Source organism: Syzygium oleosum, unplaced genomic scaffold, assembly GCF_021117445.2.
Source record: "Syzygium oleosum isolate NSW1041296 unplaced genomic scaffold, Sole_v2.1 Sole_v2.53, whole genome shotgun sequence".
In the NCBI taxonomy this organism is placed as follows: domain Eukaryota; kingdom Viridiplantae; phylum Streptophyta; class Magnoliopsida; order Myrtales; family Myrtaceae; genus Syzygium; species Syzygium oleosum.
In genome coordinates, this window is record NW_026607537.1 from 1,339,257 (window position 1) to 1,361,581 (window position 22,325).

The following is a 22,325-nucleotide window of genomic DNA, read 5'->3' on the forward strand; positions in this document are numbered from 1 at the left end:
AGCAAACTTAATTTTTAGAATTTGTATTTAACATTGATTAAGCACTTAATAACATCAAAATATTATAATAATATGAAAATGAAATGCATTCATCTACATTTTCCATGTACTTGAACATATAGCTCTTCGACCAAAAAAAAAAAAAGGAACATATAGCTCAATGTACTTGAACATAATCCTCTCAAGGGTATTTTGCCATGCTCGGGATCTCTTCGAGGTAATAAGATCGTGAAGTTCTTGCAGAGCATCTTGCCTCTGCCCAACATTTATCAGCTCTGCATCCACACATAAACAAACTTTAAAGTTCTTGCAGAGCCTTCATTACTTTTGCAAGACTACTAGCAAACTTCAAATTCTAGAAGCGCAATTGCAGAGCAGCAATCAAGACAGAAGCTCACTGAAAACCTGTTTACCATCAAAAGAGCTTACATGCATCATCATGGACTCAACACCAATTTAAAAGGTCAAATACAATCAGCACAGTAAAACATACCTGGTACATCTTTAATCCTGTTTTGTTATTTGAAGCAGGGTTAGCACTTCCAGGCTCTAATAAATCATCTTCCCCATTGGCAGCAAAAATCCCACTACCGGTGATTTCTTTCAACTTGTAGCCAGAACAAGGCTTCCTGGAAGATTACAAAAGCACTATTCTATGAAGGAGAAGACGAGGAAAAGGCCACGATAAGTGGAGTCAAAGTGCAAAGGCATTATGAAAGCTTATGGAACTCTCTTGATGAGGATATAAAAAGGTCACGTGTGTATGAGAGCGTGCCCACGACCAAACATGCATGCTTGTGCGCCTTTGTGTGGTTGCATGTGCATTTGTGCCAAATATTCATCCCCATTCTGTATGTGTACGAAAAAAGATAGATAGATAGCCAAGTAACTGGCTTTTTAGATGGACATGTTTGTGGGTGCATGCATTTGTAATTGTATATGTAATGACTTTTCTGTATGTACATGTTATCCATGGATTCAACCTTTTCCTAATCTAGCAACAAACAATCCTTTCTATTGCAGCACTTCAGAAGGATGTTGACGATGCACTATGTGTGACTTACCAATCCTGAGCAAAATGCCATCTCCTTTCCATGCATGGACTAAGAACAACCTAGTCTTACATGGACTAGAGCTTTTACATGTCAATAACATATTTCACATACGCAAATTGAAAAGACATCACAAATAAGTTCACATCAACTAAGCACCTATTACAATTGTATCTAGATCAGAGCTGGGTAGATTGTCAATGGGATGATCAAATCGGCATTTTCATGACCGCAGAAGTTCAGCAGACATTGAAGGAGCCCCATATGATAGTCGCCAAAGAAATGTTTACTTCTCGAATCTGGACATCCAAGGAACTTACGCTTTCCATCTCATTACTATTAATTGAAGATCCATTGAATGGAAGGGGAATGACTGCACTATCTCAATTAGACATGAGGGCTTGCAACAGAATCAAGCTCAAGAGACCAACCAGACTTCTAAGGCCAAGGAAGATGATCAAGCTCGACCTACCAAGGCATCTGAAGTTCTAAGATCCACCCAATTGACCAAGATTACTCCATCAACAGCCACCCCCAAAAAAATTTCGCTTCTTTTGTAATTTAAATGAAGGTGATAAAGATTATCATGTTGGATTCAAAGTTTCTGCCCTCATTCCCCGCAGATCGATCACTACACATCCACATTGAACCTATATTACACAATCCAACCATAATTTCTGAAGAAAGAAAATCCAAAGCATTGGAGAACATGGAGAATGCAGACAAATAAGTAAAACGGCGGTGACCCATTCCGCCAAATGAAACATTGCATTTAAGGGGAAAAAACACAAAAAGTCATCAACAAACAGGGAGAGGGGAAAAAAAACCAAGCAGAGCAGATCTAACCTTTTGTTCAAATTCTCAGATTCCTCTGCAGTCACTTGACCTCCAAAAACCACGTTGCTGATCCCATCCGAAGGCTAACACCATCATCCCCCCAGAACAACCCGTTAAAAAAGGAAGGCCCAAGAAGCAAAAAAAAATAAAAAATAAAAGCAGAAGCACACTCATCGCATCAAACATAAACTAAAACGAAAGATCAAGAACAAATCGAGCGAACGCCGCACCTGGTGAGAGCGAGCATTGGAGCGAGAGGAAGCCGAACCGGTCGAATCGTGGGGGGGTGGAGTCTCCGACCACCTGAGCAGATCTGAAGTCGAAGTGTGAGGCTTCCTCACCGGCGTGCTCCTCTCCAATTTCTTCCTTTTCCCCAGAAAAAAAAAGGAAGAACACTCAAGAAAGAACTCACGCCGAACACCTCCGCCAATTCGAGCCTCGCCCCGCTCTCGCTCCCCGCGAATGCGGCCCCAAAGAACAGGCTCCGCGCGGCGAGGACGCACCGGTGGACGGGAACCATTTTCTGGCCACTACTTTTCTGGGCCAAGATAAGACCTGGATACCCCAAGTTGAATTGGAAATTTGGCAAATCCGAATTAGGCAATTGCCAAGGAAAGTGTTGCTGCGGGAATCCACCGCCTTCTCCCATCCAACCAAAACAATCACCTGGAAAAGATTAAGCAAGAACACTGACCCTACTAAATCCACAATGTTACATATTCTAGATTTAAGATAGGTGAGTTTCCAGCAAAAACAATTGAAAAGGTACCTGATGGACCTTGTAATAATAGAAGTGGCTGATTGCTTGCTATTTGATTGAGAAACAAGAGGAAAAAACAAAGAACACCAGCTTAAGAGGAACACGAAGGAGCGAAATCAATCTACGTTACAGGCTTAAGCAAATGACGAAAGTATTCAGCCTGCAAAAATGAAACCAAGAGAAAAAAAAATCATATCAGTAAGCCGCATAGACAAAACCTAATCTTAAGCAAAGAAAGAAGAATAGTTCAAACGAGGGGGCACGGTTGAGTGCATGCGAAAAATAACCAACAGAAAAATTTCGAACATAGCTTGCTAGTGGGGAAAACAGAGCACACCATGATCTCTTACTAGCCTGGCAATCTTGAAGAGGTTGAAAGCACGCTAGCACTCTAACAATAATAGTAGCATTCTCAGCAATCCCATTTTCATGTTTCAATGCCCGGAATCTCGTTTGGCTTGCTGCTTGGCACACCATAACTACACTTCCCAACCCCCTCACTCAAGAAGTTTCGACCCTTTTGATCTCCCAGAAGAGCAGCAGAATCAGCACCCAAGAAACAGAAAACAAAATCAAAGATCTCGAGGAACAACGAGGACGCCGACAGATGATCAGAAAAGCTCGGACACCCACAGAGCACTTCCGCGTCCAAACAGAGAGGCACTGACAGGAGATCAAGAAACTAAGGAACTAACAACAAGAAACAGAGACTCATCCAATTACTGGGCAGCGAAGGAAAGACGCTAGTAAATTCCACAGACGGGACAAAGCGAAAGTTACAGAATAATCCTGCGGAACAGGTTCAGAGAGATGGCTTTTCGGAATACGTCAATCGAGAGACTCCACCACCGCATGCTGTTCCCTTCTTCCACTGCTCCTCGCACAGATCGCCACGATAGCTCCCCCGCAGATAAAAGCCTGCAACAAGTCAAAAAATTCCGCTGTTTCAGGGCCGACCCACTAACGCGCGAGCAAACACGCAGCTTCGCCGGCAGAAAACCACGCTCGAATCCCCTCCTCGACGACGGGACACATCGGGGAAAATCGGGATAAAAAAAAAAGGCAAGAAAGTCTCGAGGGAAACGAGACGGAGGCCGATCTACCGAGCACCGGCGACGAGGGGCCGGAGGCCACGCGCAAAGCCGAGCGCGGAAGCGACGAATCTCGACCGCGAAACGAGGAAAACAGAGGGGGCTCGGCCCGACGGAAAATCGGGCGACGGGGCTCGCCGGGGAAGGGGAAAACGGACGGCACCCAGAAGAGGAAATCGATACCTCGAGCGTCGGCACTGCCCTGTGAAGCGAATCCACCAGCACAGAGAGAGAGAGAGAGAGATTGCGAGCTCGCACCACACACCACTCAAAAAGACGTTCCATAGAGAGAGAGAGAAGAGAGTCAAGAATACAGAGGAGAGAGAGAGAGAGAAAATGGGGGTGATTGCGGGTAACGCAAATTGGAGCTAATTTAGGCTCCGTTCGTTTGGCGGAAAATATTCTCCTGGAAAATATTTTCGGTGTTCGGGGGCGGAAAACGTTTTCCGTGGGAAAATTTTTTCCTTCCCCCTCACAAAATAGTCAAGTCTATGGAAAATGACTTCCTTCTTCAAAAGCGGAAATCATTTTCCGGAGCTTTTTCTTCTTCTTCACTAAGGTTGCTTGGTCGTAGCGGGCCGTCGCGCTAGATCGCCGCCGCCGGTCGCCGGGCCGGCCGTCCCATGTGGGGTCGCCCGCGCCGCCGCCTGTCGCTGGTCGCCGCCAACCAAGGCCCGGGCGGCGCTGGCAAGCCGTCGGCTGACGGGCGCAGCGGCGGGCCGGCGATCAGCGGCAGCGGCGGCGGCGGCGACGGGCGGCGGCAAGCGGCGGTCGGCGTAACCGCGGCGAAAAATATTTTCCGAAACTTTTTCATATTGATCGCCGAACATCGGAAAATTATGTTCCGGGAAAACATTTTCCAGGAAAATGACTTCCGGGAAAATATTTTCCAAAAGGAGAATATTTTCCGCCAAACGAAAGCGACGAAAATTTTTGTTCGTCGCTAATTTTTCGTGGCTCAATTCTTTCTTTTTTTAGTGTAATTTTGTGACGAAATTAGCGACGATGGTAATTAGCGATGATCTATTATATTAAAAATTCAGCAAATAAAAAATTTTGCAATGAACTTTTATTTTCATTGCTAATTTTGTCGATTAGCGACGAAATTAGCTACGACTTTCTGATTTCGTTGCTTATTTTATCAATTAGCGACGAAATTAGCGACGATCCAAATCCAGTGAAAAATAAAATATCGCAAATGTCATCACATGAATAGTATTTGACTTGTCGTCATTTAGCGACGAAATTTCCGACGACCTATTGCATTAATAATAATAACAATAATAATTAACAATGACAATAATAATACCAATAATAATGACGATGCACTTAGATTGGCGAATTCGGAATGGGCTGAAATTTGGTCGACTGTGTGGAAATGGGCCGCTGATCAATACTCACTGTTATGTTGTGACTTGTTGGAGTTGTTGAATACTTCGGGGACTCTTATGTCTCATACCGGGCATGGCCACGTGAGCTTAGGAAAACTAAAGTATGATCCGACGACATGTGAACCCTGCGCACGGGATAGGGGTTCGGGGGCAGTGCCCCCGACACGGGGGTCCCGCTGTCCGGACAGCGGGCGGGGGCTCGGGGGCAGTGCCCTCAAAACAACATCGGTTTTTTGGCTTATGTTTTAAGCTAACCCGTTTGTTGTGGGATTAAAGGGATTCTGATAGGCTTTGGCTCTAGACCCATTTTAAATCTTATATATTGTACTCGTATGAGAGATCATTGTAACGAATAGCTGTGATTGTAAACCTAAATCATAGTGGAATCTCTTTGCAGGACGTAGCCCTATTCTCGGATGAACCTGGGTAAACTCGTGTATCATTTATTTTTCTTCTATTCTCTGCGTGATCGTTCTAATTCGGTTTACGATACACCCCATCATGACCAACGTCGTATTTTTGCGTTTCGGAGTCGTTTAGATGGGTTTTTGACTTTTGGGTTTAGGCAATTTTCGTTATTTTAATGGCGTTTTCGTAATTTTTCGCGTTTCCTGTTGTAATTAGGTTTATCACCACACCATATAAAAGGGTGTTTACGATTTTGTTTCAAGCAGACTTTAGATTTTTGATTTGATAATCACACTTGAGAGGACGAATTGTTCCTCTATCGAATATTCCTATTTAGCTAATTTTCTATCGCGTTTCGGCATCAAATGATAATAACAATAATAATAATAATAATAACAACAACAACAATAATAATAATTATGACAACAACAATAACATATGTCGCAATAATAATAATAATTACACATAATTAGTAAAAAGTCTCAAAAATCATAATCTTCATCTTCATCTTCATCCTTTATCTCAAAATCAGATTGTTCAACACCTTCTAAATTTGATTCGGGAATTTCAATTGGATCCACATCATCATTGCTCCACATGGATCTCATAAAAAATAGAATATATTTTTTTGTTTTTTCGGGGCAAATTAGCGACGAATTTTGCGACAAATACACTTCGTGGCAAATTAGCCACGAATTTTGCCACGAATTTTTTTTTATAAAAAAATAGAATATATTTTTTTTTTTTTTCGGGGCAAATTAGCGACGAATACACTTCGTGGCAAATTAGCCACGAATTGTTTTTATAAAAAAATAGAATATATTTTTTTTTCGAGGCAAATTAGAAAATATTTTTTTGTTTTTCGGGGCAAATTAGCGACGAATTTTGCGACGAATATACTTTGTGGCAAATTTGCGACGAATTTGTTTTATAAAAAAATAGAATATATTTTTTGTTTTTTCGGGGCAAATTAGTGACGAATTTTGCGACGAATACATTTCGTGGCAAATTAGCCACGAATTTTGCCACGAATTTTTTTATAAAAAAAAGAATATATTTTTGTTTTTACGGGGCAACTTAGCGATGAATTTTGCGACAAATACACTTCGTGGCAAATTAGCCACGAATTTTCTTATAAAAAAATAGAATATATTTTTTGTTTTTTCGGGGCAAATTAGCGACGAATACACTTCGTGGCAAATTAGCCACGAATTTTACCACGAATTTTTTTATAAAAAAATAGAATATATTTTTTTTGTTTTTTCAGGACAAATTAGTGACGAATTTTGCGACGAATACATTTCGTGGCAAATTAGCCACGAATTTTTTTCTAAAAAATAGGATATTTTTTTTGTTTTTTCGAGGCAAATTAGCGACCAATACTCTTCGCGGCAAATTTGCGACGAATTTTGCCACGAATGTTTTTCATAAAAAAAATTAGAATATATTTTTTATTTTTTCGGGGCAAATTAGGGATGAATTTTGCGATGAATACACTTCGTGGCAAATTAGCCACGAATTTTTTTTGTTTTTTCGGGGCAAGTTAGCAACGAATTTTGCGATGAATACACTTCGTGGTAAATTAGCCACGAATTTTTTTTTATAAAAAAAATAGAATCTTTTTTTTTTGTTTTTTTGGGGCAAATTAGCGACGAATTTTGCAACGAACATACTTCGTGGCAAATTAGCCACGAAGTTTGCCACGAATTTTTTTTATAACAAAATAGAATATATTTTTTTGTTTTTTGGGGGCAAATTAGCGACGAATTTTGCGACGAATACACTTCGTGGCAAATTAGCCACGAATTTTTTTTAATAAAAAAATAGAATATATTTTTTTTATTTTTTCGAGGCAAATTAGCGACGAATTTTGCGACGAATACACTTTGTGGCAAATTAGCCACGAATTTTTTCACGAATTTCTTTGTTATAAAAAAATAGAATATATTTTTTTGTGGCAAATTAGTGACGAATTTTGCGACGAATACACTTCGTGGCAAATTAGCGACGAATTTTTTTGATAAAAAAATAGAATTTTTTTTTATTTTTTCGGAGCAAATTAGCGACAAATTTTGCAACGAATACACTTCGTGGCAAATTAGCCACGAATTTTTTTTATAAAAAAAGAATATATTTTTTTGTTTTTGGGGCCAAATTAGCGACGAATTTTGCAACGAACATACTTCGTGGCAAATTAGCCACGAAGTTTGCCACGAATTTTTTTTATAACAAAATAGAATATATTTTTTTGTTTTTTGGGGGCAAATTAGCGACGAATTTTGCGACGAATACACTTCGTAGCAAATTAACTACAAAGTTTGCCACGAATTTTTTTTAGAAAAAAATAGAATATATTTTTTTTTTTCGAAGCATATTACCGACGAATTTTGCGACGAATACACTTCGTGGCAAATTAGCCACGAATTTTGCCACTAATTTTGTTTTATAAAAAATTAGAATATATTTTTTGTTTTTTCAGGGCAAATTAGCGACGAATTTTGCGACGAATACACTTCGTGGCAAATTAGCCACGAATTTTTTTAATAAAAAAATAGAATATATTTTTTTTATTTTTTCGAGGCAAATTAGCGACGAATTTTGCGACGAATACACTTTGTGGCAAATTAGCCACGAATTTTTTCACGAATTTCTTTGTTATAAAAAAATAGAATATATTTTTTTGTGGCAAATTAGTGACGAATTTTGCGACGAATACACTTCGTGGCAAATTAGCGACGAATTTTTTTTATAAAAAAATAGAATTTTTTTTTATTTTTTCGGAGCAAATTAGCGACAAATTTTGCAACTAATACACTTCGTGGCAAATTAGCCACGAATTTTTTTTATAAAAAAAGAATATATTTTTTTGTTTTTGGGGCCAAATTAGCGACGAATTTTGCAACAAATACACGTCGTGGCAAATGAGCCATGAATTTTGCCACGAATTTTTTTAATAAAAAAATAGAATTTTTTTTTTCGGGGCAAATTAGCGACGAATACACTTCGTGGCAAATTAACCACGAATTTTGCCACGAATTTTTTTAATAAAAAAATAGAATATATTTTTTTTGTTTTTTCGTGTCAATTTAGTGACGATTTTTGCGACGAATACACTTCGTGGCAAATTAGCCACGAATTGTTTTTATAAAAAAATAGAATATATTTTTTTTGTTTTTGGGGGCATATTAGCGACAAATTTTGCGACGAATACACTTCGTGGCAAATTAGCCTCGAATTTTGCCTCGAATTTTTTTTATAAAAAAAATAGAATATATTTTTTTGATTTTTCGAGGCAAATTAGCGATGAATTTTGCGACGAATACACTTCGTGGCAAATTAGCCACAAATTTTGCCAAGAATTTTTTTTATAAAAAAATAGAATATATTTTTTTGTTTTTTCAGAGCAAATTAGCGACGAATACACTTCGTGGCAAATTAGCCACGAATTTTGCCACGAATTTTTTTTGTAAAAAAATAGAATATATCTTTTTGTTTTTTCGGGGCAAATTAGCAACGAATACAGTTCGTGGGAAATTAGCCACGAATTTTGCCATGAATTTTTTTTTATAAAAAAATAGAATATATTTTTGTTTTTTCGGGGCAAATTAGCGGCGAATTTTGCGATGAATACACTTCGTGGCAAATTAGCCACGAATTTTTTTTATAAAAAAATAGAATATATTTTTTTGTTTTTTCGGGGCAAATTAGCGGCGAATTTTGCGACTAATACACTTCGTGGCAAATTAGCCACGAATTTTTTTTATAAAAAATTAGAATATATTTTTTTTTATTTTTTCGGGGTAAATTTGCGACGAATTTTGCAACGAATACACTTCATGGCAAATTAGCCACAAATTTTTTTAATAAAAAAATAGAATATATTTTTTATTTTTTCAGGGCAAATTAGCGACGAATTTTGCAACGAATACACTTCGTGGCAAATTAGCCACGAATTTGGCCACGAATTTTTTTTATAAAAAAAGAATATATTTTTTTGTTTTTGGGGGCAAATTAGCGACGAATACACGTCGTGGCAAATTAGCCATGAATTTTTTTAATAAAAAAATAGAATTTTTTTTTTCAGGGCAAATTAGCGACGAATACACTTCGTGGCAAATTAATCACGAATTTTGTCACAAATTTTTTTTATAAAAAAATAGAATATATTTTTTTGTTTTTTCGTGGCAAATTAGCGACAAATTTTGCGACGAATACACTTCGTGACAAATTAGCCACGAATTTTTTTATAAGAAAAGAGAATATATTTTTTTGTTTTTTCGTGTCAAATTAGCGACGAATTTTGCGACGAATACACTTCGTGGCGAATTAGCCACGAATTGTTTTTATAAAAAAATAGAATATATTTTTTTGTTTTTGGGGGCAAATTAGCGACGAATTTTGGGACGAATTTTTTTTTTATAAAAAAAGTAGAATATATTTTTTTTGTTTTTTCGGGGCAAATTAGCGACGAATTTTGAGACGAATACACTTCGTGGTAAATTAGCCACGAATTTTGTCACGAATTTTTTTTAATAAAAAAATAATTTTTTTTCCGGGCAAATTAGCGACGAATACACTTCGTGTCAAATTAGCCACAAATTTATTTTTTATAAAAAATAAAATATTTTTTTTTTTGTTTTTTCGGGGCAAATTAGCGACGAATACACTTCGTGGTAAATTAGCCACGAATTTTACTCGTGCATACTACAAGGCAAATGATCCTTTCAGACAATTATTTGTACAAAAAATGTATGAGAATATAGTAATTACTTGCTATTTTATAGTTTTCAGGTACAAGTTTCAATATAAACTCGTAGAATTATTTTGTATTTTAGTTGTGCAATATCATTGGGTTTTGCCATCAATATAGTGAATTTGTACTTCATTGTATGATATACGAGTTTTTCTCGTGTTGCGACGTAATAGAATAGCTTTTCGGTAAGTTAAAGTGCACAAGTTTTCTTTTGTAGAAATTCAACAAACTATTTAGTAATTTTTTCTTAAGAAATAGTAGATCAATGGATTTTGGGTTTCAAATTGAGGCAAATACCATTCTCAGATAAAAACCTGCTATCGTATAATAACATCCTAACTTTCCTTGCCATGTGAGGGAAAAATTGTTCGGTGACGCACGCAAACTCTCTCTCCGTAATTGGTGTCTAGCATTCTCCCATTACATTGAAGTGACTACATTATTCTGTGCGGATCTCACTTTTAATTTAAGATTATTTCTTGGATTTTTTCTTCTTTTTCTTTTGCTTTATATTATATTAAAAGACAAAACTACTCACATTCCTTTCAAATCATTTTTTTCACTCTAGCCTCATCTTCCACACCCATTCATTGCAAGGTTTCCTTCATGTCTGTCTTCTTCTAAACTTATTCCAACAATTATTAACTTTATTTCCCCGAATAATCCTCATGATCGTGAATTTTTCGACTTTGATTTTTGGTACAAATTTATGAAAATTTACTCAAAGATTGAATATTGTGGTTGATGAATGCATTATACTTAATTTACTCATATTTTATTGGAAGATAATATTGAAAAGGACCTAAATTGCTTAAATGTATCTATTGATAATGAAACTGCGAATGGAGAACAATAATCAATCATATCAACAAGTTCATTTGGTGTTTCTCACACTAAACATTGAAACTTATTCCTTGATATATACGTGTTTTAAGTGAATAATGACTTTCTTATTGATGCAATTGAAAACTTTTATTGTCTGATTCAGGTAAAATATATTTTTCAAGAGAGTAACATTTTTCAGGGGAGCCAAGCAACTGAATGAATAATATCTTTTATTAAGCTGCATATGCAACTTGTTATTATTGCAGTGGATAATTTTCTTTTTATTAATGATTTAATGAAAATTATTGTGCATTTAGAATTGACAAAAAATTATATGTTCCAGATCCCATATACTTAGAACTTGAAACCTACTCGTCGAAACAGGTTCCTGAATTTTTGAATTTTGAAACCTATCATGCATGCCTTGGAACCTAGAATCGAACAGGGTCCCACCGGTCTGGATCTCCGATTCTAGGTTTTATCTAGAATCATGCTCACTCCTAATGTAGAGTAAGTTCGAAGTTTCAAAAAATAAGAAATCTGTTTTGATGGCCCGAACCAATTAATAATTTTTTTTTTGGTCAAATCCAATTGAATTTAGAAAGTTAATAATATCTAAAACACGATCCAACTTGTGTCCAGGGACTAGATCTTACTCTCCCTTTTCGTCGCCTGCCTTTTCAGACTACACTTCGTGGCAACAGCAACAGCAAACGCACGTTTTTTTCCTCTTTTTTCGAAAATTTTTAGGAACCCGCGCGCGAACTCGCCTCCCCCTCTCGCGCCATCGTCTCCCCTTCGCTCGCTCTTTTTATTCCCCCACCACCACCGCGTTCCCTCTCTGTCTCTCTCTCTCTCTCTCTCTCTCTCTCTCTCTCTCTCTAACTTCTCTCCCTCTTTCTCTCTCTAGCCTCCTCCGCCGCTCCTCCGCCATGCACCGCCGCCTCCACCAGCCCCCCTCCCCCCCTCCGACTCCCCTGCCGCCCTCTCCTCCTCCTCCTCTGACGACGCCGCCGCCAAGCGCGGCAAGAAGCGCGGCAGCTACAACTGCGGCCGCTGCGGCCTCCCCAAGAAGGGCGGCTCCTGCCACGCCAGCTCCTCCCCCTCCCCCAGCTGCCGACTCCTCCTCCTCCTCCGCCGCCGCCGCCGCCATGCCTCCTCCATGCCGGTCAACGCTGCCGCCGCTGCTGCCGCCTCCTCCGCGTCCGCCATCGCCCTCGCACCGTCCTCGCTCTCCTCCGCCGCCGCCGCCCCTCCTGCCGCGCCACCCGATCTCGCACCTCCGCCGCGCGCTCTCCTTCGACGACCTCGACGTCCGCGCCGACGAGGAGGAGGAGGACTTCGACGAGGTGGAGCCGGATCTCGACGAGCGGGATCGGGATTTCGTGGACGGGGATGCGGACGCCGGCGGGTTGCCCGCCAGGTGCTTGTGGGAGGTCCTGAGGAGGTTGCCGCCGGCGGAGCTGCTCGCGGTGGCAAGGGTGTACAAGGGGTGGCGGGAGACCTCGAGGAGGGTCTGGTGGGCCGCCGAGGATCTGAAGCTCAGGGTTCCCTCGAGAGCTAGGCTCTGTTTCGTCGGATCGGTGTTGAACAAGTGCCCTGAGCTCGTTAGGCTATCTCTGTGGATGGAAAGGTTAGTAATCAGTCGTGGATTCGGATCTAGGATGTTTCTTCGCGAGGTGGATCGGATCGGTTGATGTCGATGCACTGATGTGACAAGGTTCATCTGGGCGTTATCAATTAGGACTGAAGTTGATGCACGAGCTAATAACCGCAAGTGAACTGTTTGATCAATTGAATTGAAGCTTAAAATTAACAAAAAGAAATGTATGCTACGAGTAGTGGAAATGCTGCTTGATCAGCATTTATGGCAAACTTTCATGAATCAGGGAGTTTCAGGATTCGCACATTAACCCTTTAAGGAAGGCCTGGAACTTGTGAATCAGTTGTGAGGATCCTGATTGGATCTCACAATTAATTCCAGTTCGAGATCATGTGCTTGAGCTTCGTCAAATTTTTCTGGATTTATGACACTGATTCGGTTCTTGTTCTGTTGGTTGGCTTTCACAGTGATGTAGATGCGACGATGCTGAATTGCATTGCGTTCTCATGCCCTAATCTGGAGTCTCTGGAGATCTCAACATCCTCTAATGCTGTCAACCGGATTACAGGGTAAACTTTCCGTTCCCCTTTTGCGGGTTAGGTCTTTCATATGAGATTTGTTTGGATCTTGGTTATATATGTATTGAGGCATTTCTGGGGTGGAGAACCCTAAGATCCCTGCATTACTGCTCAATTAATTCTATGCCATCAGCTTTCATCTGTCTTTCAACCTCGGAAGTAGCAAACAAGAAGCCCGTCTAGTAATGTCGTCAGAATTTATGGATTATCGAATCTCTTCCAAATACTGGTATACGAGATTTCATTTACCCACCGTATCATTTGTATTGACATTGACAAATTTTATTAAGTCCTAATGCAAAATACACTGTAGTGTGGTGCGTGTAGTACCTACAAGTTCTACACAATGCGCGTGAATTTATCGAACTTCGTCTATGCTGATTTGTTGTGGAAGAACTTGATTGGAACAGGCAAGAAGTTGATTGTACAAAAAAAAATCAACAAATTGAAATGATTATAATTGGACTTAATCCTTTTTCAAAATGAAGAACAATATGGGGAGAGTGCTGCACTATGCAAAATGGCTCCAGACTAATTACAATTACCTTATCAAGGTTTTTCCATGAAAAAACAGAGCCGAGTGCACGGATTGAGCAACTAAGGACGAAATCATGCTGTTCTACTAGAGATACGTCTCACGTGCATTTGATTTCATTTTATGATTTTAATTTCTTTCGGCCAATCTGATCACCAAGAAAAGTTGATGAATAATTAGATAAGGAAAATGCACAATTTGCTGTTAAATACAAGTAATTAATGTGTTGCGGGTCTTTAAATTGGCATTCCCCGATACCTAAAATCTCCTGATTCCTCACATTAAGAATGCTTAAAAGCCTCTTATGGCCAATTTGTCAAGAAATGGTTGCTCATATTCTTGTATTAGTCTAGTACTTGAAATAAGTACTCATGGATTAAGTTTTGTTATATTAATCTAAATTAAGTTGAATAACATAAAATTATGGGGAGAAAAACCCTTGTCCGGATGGTTAACAGCTCATTTCTTCAAGAAACCTTGGAAATATTGTTGGAAGTGATGTTACTGCTGGTTGCTGCTGTTGCTGACTTTTTAGATCCCCTAAACGTCTTGGTGCTGTGAACTCCATAGCCATTACTTTGGTTCCTCAAGTCCCCCATTTGCAATACATCTATAAGTGTATTGCCTCTATCCTGGTCAAGAAATTGAGACGTATGCTTTTATTAGCTTGAATCAGACTGCCTTTATATGGGGGACAGGGATTGTTGAGAATGTTCTTTTTGCCCATGAGCTGGTGAATAATTATCACAGGAAGGGCTGTATCTCCGAGATGTGCTGTTAAGGCTGACATTATGAAAGCCTTTGACTCAGTGGATTTGAGATTTATTCTTAACATATTTCATGCTGTTGAGGCTCCTCATCATTTTGCTTAGTGGATTGCAGCATGATTACTACTCTTAAATTTTCGATCAATGTTATTGGGTAGTTAGCAGGCTATTTTAGAGGAAAGAAGGGATTCAGACAAAGAGATCACTTATCTCCCTATCTTTTTGTCGTGGCCATTGGGGTGCTTTCCAGATTACTTGATGTTGCAGCTACAAATGGGAACCTCTGAAATATTATGCTTCATGTAGCAAATCCCAAGTGAGTAAGCTACTCACTTGGGATTTGCAGATGATCTCATTTTCATGAATAATGATAAGGACTGATTGCTCTCTCTTTTGGTTGTGTTTGATATATTTAAAGCTCTTTCAGGTCTTGAGCTTAATCCAGCTAAGACAGAGCTCTATACTTCTGGTATTCAGAAGACTTAATGCAGGGGATGGTGGAATTTCTCGTTCCCCAGTTGGCGAGCTTCCTGTGAGATATCTGGGAGTCCCTCTTATGACTGCAAATCTTTGATTGATAAAGTCACTATTAATTTACATTATATGGACCACTTGAAAGCTCTCTTATGCTGCAAGACTCCAGTCGATTAGTTCCGTTATACAGAGCATTGTCTACTGCTGGTGAAATGTATTCCTACTCACCAAAAAGTTCATTAACTTGATTGGCCAGAAAATCTTAGTTTTATCCTCTTCATTTTTGGTAATGGCTCTTGTGCTAAAGGGGCCAAAGTAAGTTTGGATACTATTAGCTTGCCTAAAAAAGAGGGTGAAATTGGACTCAAAAGGATTGAGTGGTCGAATAAGGCTTGTGTTATGAGATGTATAAGGTTGTATTTTCACAGGCAGGATCCAGTTGGTTTGCTTGGTTGGTTGCTTATAGGCTATAGGTAGGTCCTTTTGGACTCTTCCGATCTAAGCTAAATTCCTCGTTCATTTGGAGGAAGTTTTTGAAGCTTAGAAATGATGTCAGGCCTTGTATCAAGCATGTCCCCTTGGCTCTCTGGTCAATCATTTTCACTAGTAGAATTATCTATTGTTGTGAAAATATGGGACAAGCGAATCGGACAATAGAATATTTTTTTTTTGTTTTTTCGGGACAAATTAGCAATGAATACATTTCGTGGCAAATTAGTCATGAATTTTGCCACGAATTTTGTTTATAAAAAAAATTGAATATTTTTTTTTGTTTTTTTGGGCAAATTAGCCACGAATTTTGTCACGAAATTTTTTTAATAAAAAAATAGAATATTCTTTTTTGTTTTTTCGGGGCAAATTAGCGACTAATTTTGCGATGAATACACTTCGTGGCAAATTAGCCACGAATTTTGTCACGAATTTTTTTTAAAAAAATAGAATATTTTTTTTTGTTTTTTCGAGGCAAATTAGCGACGAATTTTGCGACGAATACACTTCGTGGCAAATTAGCCATGAATTTTGCCACGAATTTTTTTTATAAAAAAATAAAAAATATATTTTTTTTGTTTTTTTAGGCAAATTAGCCACGAATTTTTTTAGAAAAAAATAGAATATTTTTTTTTTATTTTTTCGGGTCAAATTAGCGTCGAATTTTGCGACGAATACACTTCATGACAAATTAGTCACGAATTTTGTCACGAATTTTTTTAGAAAAAAATAGAATATATATTTTTATTTTTTTTGGGGTAAATTAGCGACGAATTTTGCGACGAATACACTACGTGGCAAATTAGCCACGAATTTTGTCACAATTTTTTTTTATAAATAATAGAATATTTCTTTTCGGGGCAAATTAGCAACGAATACATTTCGTGGCAAATTAGCCATAAATTTTTTTATAAAAAAATAGAATTTTTTTTGTTTTTTTGGGGCAAATTAGCGATGAATATACTTCGTGCCAAATTAGCCACGAATTTTGCCACGAATTTATTTTAGAAAAAAATAGAATATTTTTGTTTGTTTTTTCGGGGTAAATTAGCGACGAATACACTACGTGGCAAATTAGCCACGAATTTTGTCACAAATTTTTTTTATAAATAATAGAATATTTCTTTTCGGGGCAAATTAGCAACGAATACATTTCGTGGCAAATTAGCCATAAATTTTTTTATAAAAAAATAGAATTTTTTTTGTTTTTTTGGGGCAAATTAGCGATGAATATACTTCGTGCCAAATTAGCCATGAATTTTGCCACGAATTTATTTTAGAAAAAAATAGAATATTTTTGTTTGTTTTTTCGGGGTAAATTAGCGACGAATACACTTCGTGGCAAATTAGCCACGAATTTTTTTATAAAAAAAATAGAATATTTTTTTTTGTTTTTTCGGGGCAAATTATCGACGAATTTTGCGACGAATACATTTCGTGGCAAATTAGCCACGAAATTTTTTTATAAAAAAATAGAATTTTTTTTTTGTTTTTTCGGGGCAAATTAGCGACGAATACATTTCGTGGCAAATTAGTCACGAATTTTGTCACGAATTTTTTTTTATAAAAAAAATAAATTTTATTTTTGTTTTTTCGGGGCAAATTAGCGACGAATTTTGCGATGAATACACTTTGTGGCAAATTAGCCACGAATTTTTTTTATAAAAAAAATAGAATATTTTTTTTTGTTTTTTCGGGGCAAATTAGCGATGAATTTTGCGACGAAAAATTAGCGACAAATTTTTTTTCGTCGCAATTTAGCGACGAAAATTGAAATTTTCCGTCGCAAAATTTTGCGACGGCCTATTAGCGACGAATTTTATTTCGTCGCAAATTCATTTAGCGACGAATTTAGCCAAATTTTTCGTGGCAAAATTCGTTGCTAAAACCAACATTTTTTGTAGTGTACGGTTTGTCGCTGATTAGCAACGAATTTTGCGACGAATGTGCCACGAAAGTTATTTTCGTCGCAAATTCTGTTGCAAATTAGCGACGAATTCTTTTTTGTCGCTAAATTTTTATTTGCGGAATTAGTAAATTAACGACAAACATACAGTTCGTTGCTAATTTTGCGACGAAATTTAAGTTCGTCGCAAAAATTTTTATTTGCAGAATTAGTAAATTAGCGACGAATGTTCGTCGCTAATTAGCGATGAAATTAGTGACGAACGTATTATAAAAATTTGGCAAATAAAAAATTTGGCGACGAATACGGTTTGTCGCTAATTAGCGACGAATGTGCCGTGAAAGTTATTTTCGTCGCAAATTAGCGACGAATTCTTTTTCGTTGCTAAATTTTTTATTTGCTGAATTAGTAAATTAGCGACGAACTTCTAATTTTGCGACGAAATTTAAGTTCATCGCTAATTTTGCGACGAACTTCATGTTCGTCGCAAAAAATTTTATTTGCGGAATTAGTAAATGTTCGTCGCTAATTAGCGACGAACGTATTATAATAAAAATTCAGCAAATAAAAAAATTAGCGACGAATATGGTTTGTCGCTAATTTGCGATGAATGTGCCACGAAAGTTATTTTCGTCACAAATTCCGTCGCAAATTAGCGACGAATTATTTTTCGTCGCAAATTAGCAATGAATTTTTTTCGTCTTAAATTAGTGACGAATTTCATTTTCGTCACTAATTTCGTCGCGAATTACGTCGCTAATTTTTGTGGCTAAATCTTTGTTTTTTTGTAGTGGATCCCCACTCACCATCTTGTTCATATCTCTACCAAAACCCTTATCCAAGTCCAAATAGGTGTGAGATAATTATGAGATGGTCGATCATAGTGCCCTTGATTGTACGCACGACGTTTCGCCACAAAATCGTGTGGAGGCCATGTGACTTGCATGTGATGCATGACCTAAATGAAATGCAAATGCGAACTATGGAAACAACATTTTTGTTTAGGGGTCGATTTCTGATGCATTAAATGACTAAATAGATCAATATTAGGTAGGGGTCGATCCCTAATTATTCTATGCAATGAAAGCCTAAATGAGTCGCCAAAATTTAGGTGTTGACATGAGTTTACATCAAAAAAATTTTACATTCACATAGTATGATAGTAACATTAACACAGCACCAAGTTGTAATATACTTTTTTAGCGTGTATACAACTTGGAAATAGCAAGAGCCTATACCCACTTTGATATCTGTAAAAGCTATTTTAATTTGATAGCCGTAACTATTTTGAATTGATATATGTAAAAACTAAATTCATTATCATCGACATTAAAATTATAACTGTAAAGTAGTTCCGTTCATATTTCTAAATTTACCATTTAACTATTATTTTTGTAATCGATAATAGTGTGAGCCTTTTATTTATAATGACAGAAAATAGAAATCAAATCATGATTCCATTTATTAAAGGAATGATCATTTCTCTTTGGACTGTTCGAAAGGCAAAAGAAACGGGCATTTCTTGTACCAAACATGAAGCAAGAGTTCGATCTTGAGATTATTCATATGTGGAGTAGATCGATGTGAATGAACGAAGTGAAAATCAATTCCGAGTTAGGGCTAAAGATGAAAGTCAAAAGGTCACTCATCTGAATAGAAAGTATCGAGATTCTCTTATTTTGTGAAGTAGAATAACATACTTTAATTTACTTCCTTGAGAGGTTGAGACATTGGACACCAATAAATTGGGATTATCAGTGTCTATTTGGTGCGATCCTAAGTTTGGAAAATTTTCCAAAAAGTTCTAAACTTATTACGTTTTTACCAATTTGGTCCCAAATATTTTAATATTTATCAATTGAGTCCTAAACCTTTTCACGTTTTTGCCAATTGAGTCCATACAACTAATTTTGGTTGGAAATCATTGACGTGGATACTTGTCGTTTACGTGGCATGGCCGGCACACACGTGGATAATTTTTAATAATATTTTAATATTTTTGAATTTTTTCTTTTCTTTTTCCTTTTTCTCTTTGTCTTTTCTTTTCTTTATTTGTTTTTACAACTATGGTCGGCAAGGGTCACCGGGCTCGCAGCGAGCGAGGGCCATCGAGCCCTCAACGGCTGTGGGCGACGGCCAAGACTCCCTCTCACAGATCTGGGTGAGGCGGCGAGCGAGGGCCATCGAGCCCTCAACGGCTGTGGGCGAGGGCCAAGATGCCCTCTCCCAGATCTGGGCGAGGCAAACTCGCCCGCAGCTGTGATGGTCTAGGCTTTGCGGCCCGCACCCACGCTTGGGCGAACTCATCGTTTGTCTTTGTTGTCATTGAACTCATCGTTTGTCTTCGTCATTGTTGAACTCATTGTTTGTCTTTGTCAATGTCGTTCAGCCTACCTCAGGTTGTAGAAGAAAAGCCGAAGTGGTAGCTAGTCGAACCGACCCTCACTAGGTTTGGGCGAGGGCCGTGACCCTTTCCTGCGGCCGACAAGGGCTGCGAAGCCCTCGCCTGCTGCCGACGAGGGCTTGGCAGCCCTCACCCACCATAGTTGTAAAAAAAAAAAACAAAGAAAAGAAAAAAAAATTAATTAATTAATTTTTTAAAGAAAATACTAAATATTATTAAAAATTATCAATGTCAGAGCCGGCCGTGCTGTGCCACGTAAGATGACCGGCATCCATGTTAGCAAATTGGCTAGATAGACTCAATTAGCAAAAAGTGAAAAGGTTTAGGACTCAATTGGTAAAATTAAAAAGTTCAGGACTGAATTGACAAAAGTGCAATAGAATTAGGACTTTTAAGACAATTTTCCCATCCTAAGTTGTATGGGCTAAAACAAATAAATATGGAGCGTGTAACATTTCTAAGTTCCACATCAAGTTAGAGAAAAATTATGACCATACAAAACCTTTGAAATCGGACAAAATGCATGCATAAGATCTTGGGCCTCAAAAAGAAGCGCGGTTGTGTGAGTAGTCTTTTTATGCTCTAGTCTCATTAATTATTATACAACTTTTGAAAGGTGCATAACGCACACTTCTCTTTCCTCTATAGTGGCGGGCGGTCATTTTTACTTAGTATAGGGCCTGTTTGTTATTTTTTGAAAAGCAAAAAAATTTTCCCTAATTCCAAAAAACTGTATAAATCTCGAAAAAATTAAATATGAATGTATGTGTCAATATTTATATATTGTGAAAATTGCAATTACTTTGGGTTAAGAAAATGTTAAAGTGTGTCATTCGCAATATTTAAATTATATACACACATATAAACACGCTCATAATTTCTAGGCCGTCCACTTGGATATTCGCTCGCGTCTTACTTGGTCATGAGATTAGTAATTTGGGATCGTGCACCAACTAGGACAACTTATTAGTGAGCTAATAACCTCGCCCAAACCGTAGTTTAAAATCTTACAAATACGCCAACCCTTTCAATTCATCCCGAAATCTAACATCATTAACTTCGGAAAAATTGGCATTTCAACTTCTGGTTCCTAGCAAAAAAAAAAAAAAATTCCCTGGCAGAACCCAAAATGAGAAAAGATCTCTTGAGAGATTGATGACCAGGTAAATAGCAGGGTAAGAGAATGGCATCTCCATCATTAATGAGTTGATAAGAAGATTTCGTTGGAATTATGATGCAGGAAAACAAAATCCCTGTCAACACCAATGGATATTACAGCTTGCAGCTACTTAACAACTATGACAATAGGGGAGAGAGAGAGAGAGAGAGAGAGAGAGAGAGAGAGAGAGAGAGAGAGAGAGAGAGAGAGAGAGAGAGATTCAGAACCTCAGCTCTTACATTAGGGACAACCATTCTTGTACTATACGTAAGCAGCAAGCAAATTCATTACATTATAGGCCACCGAGAGAGAGAGATTCAGAACCTCAGCTCTTACATTAGGGACAACCATTCTTGTACTATACGTAAGCAGCAAGCAAATTCATTACATTATAGGCCACTGAGGATGGCAAGCTACGCAAGTTAGCAAGAACTTTATTGAAAAAAGCAGTCATGAAAGAGAACATCATGCTTACTCAAAATATTTTAACTGACGAATCAGGCAACATCTTCACGCACCACAAAACTCCCTTGATTGATTGTAATGCTCTTAGTGCAGTTGTCATTTTGTGTATTCCCAGAAGTCAATCCGCAAGCTCAAACATGTTTTTTCTGAGGCTGCACATTGCATAGAGAAAACATGAATATGGTGAGTTGGGAGAACATTGTCATCTGAAATATATTTAGACTATTTCCTCCACAATGTACCTTATAACAATGAATTGGGCGTCCTTTGTTCGATCTTTCACATAGTGTCCCACAAATAGAAACATTTTTGAAGTCTGAGAAATCATAGCACATACAACTAAGCTTGGAACAGAGGCAAAATAAACAGCATGCCAAAAAAAGAAATGAGCTCTGGAATGGGCACTGAGTACCTAGAGTGGCATCGATTTCATCCATCACATAAAAGGAGTGGGTTTGTGGTGATGAAGGGCAAAGATAAGAGCTAAAGAGCTGGGAGTCTGAAGATTCAGAAGGGCAATTGTCATTCCAACACATAAAGCTTCACAAAATAAGAGGGGCAGAACAGCTATGTCCTCAATTTACCTTTTCCCCGCCAGATAAGTCAGCAATATTCTTCCAGCTTTTCTTTGGTGGCCTGACACTGAAGGCCACACCTTCAGAGAAGGGATCTACCAATTCGAGTTCTGCGTCACCTCCTAGTGTGAACATCTGTTTTCTATAAGATAAGGATCAGAAGGAAAAGTACTACAGGTGCTCAGCACCTGATATAGTTTGGAAGCTAGTTTTTTACAAGCGAACAAAAATCAGAGCCCAGTAATTGAAAAGC

At 37.9% G+C, this 22,325-nt stretch overlaps 2 long non-coding RNA genes and 1 pseudogene across 4 annotated transcripts; 1 reads left to right on the forward strand and 2 right to left on the reverse strand.

The window, feature by feature from the left end:
- Positions 1-147: 147 nt before the first annotated feature.
- On the reverse strand, positions 148-2,806 carry LOC115666942 (uncharacterized). 3 transcript variants are annotated; one of them, XR_008815584.1, is made up of 5 exons: positions 2,659-2,806; positions 2,120-2,555; positions 1,899-1,972; positions 494-629; positions 148-275 (listed from the first exon to the last, which is right to left on the reverse strand). It is a non-coding gene; the product is annotated as an uncharacterized LOC115666942 (long non-coding RNA). The 3 variants fall into 3 exon arrangements; XR_008815583.1 differs by having other exon boundaries at positions 154-405; XR_008815585.1 differs by having other exon boundaries at positions 154-405; positions 494-653.
- A 658-nt stretch (positions 2,807-3,464) lies between these two features.
- On the reverse strand, positions 3,465-3,957 carry LOC130136886 (uncharacterized). Its single transcript, XR_008815586.1, has 2 exons — positions 3,904-3,957; positions 3,465-3,567 (listed from the first exon to the last, which is right to left on the reverse strand). It is a non-coding gene; the product is annotated as an uncharacterized LOC130136886 (long non-coding RNA).
- An 8,077-nt stretch (positions 3,958-12,034) lies between these two features.
- On the forward strand, positions 12,035-14,705 carry LOC130136882 (F-box/LRR-repeat protein 17-like; annotated as a pseudogene).
- Positions 14,706-22,325: the final 7,620 nt, after the last annotated feature.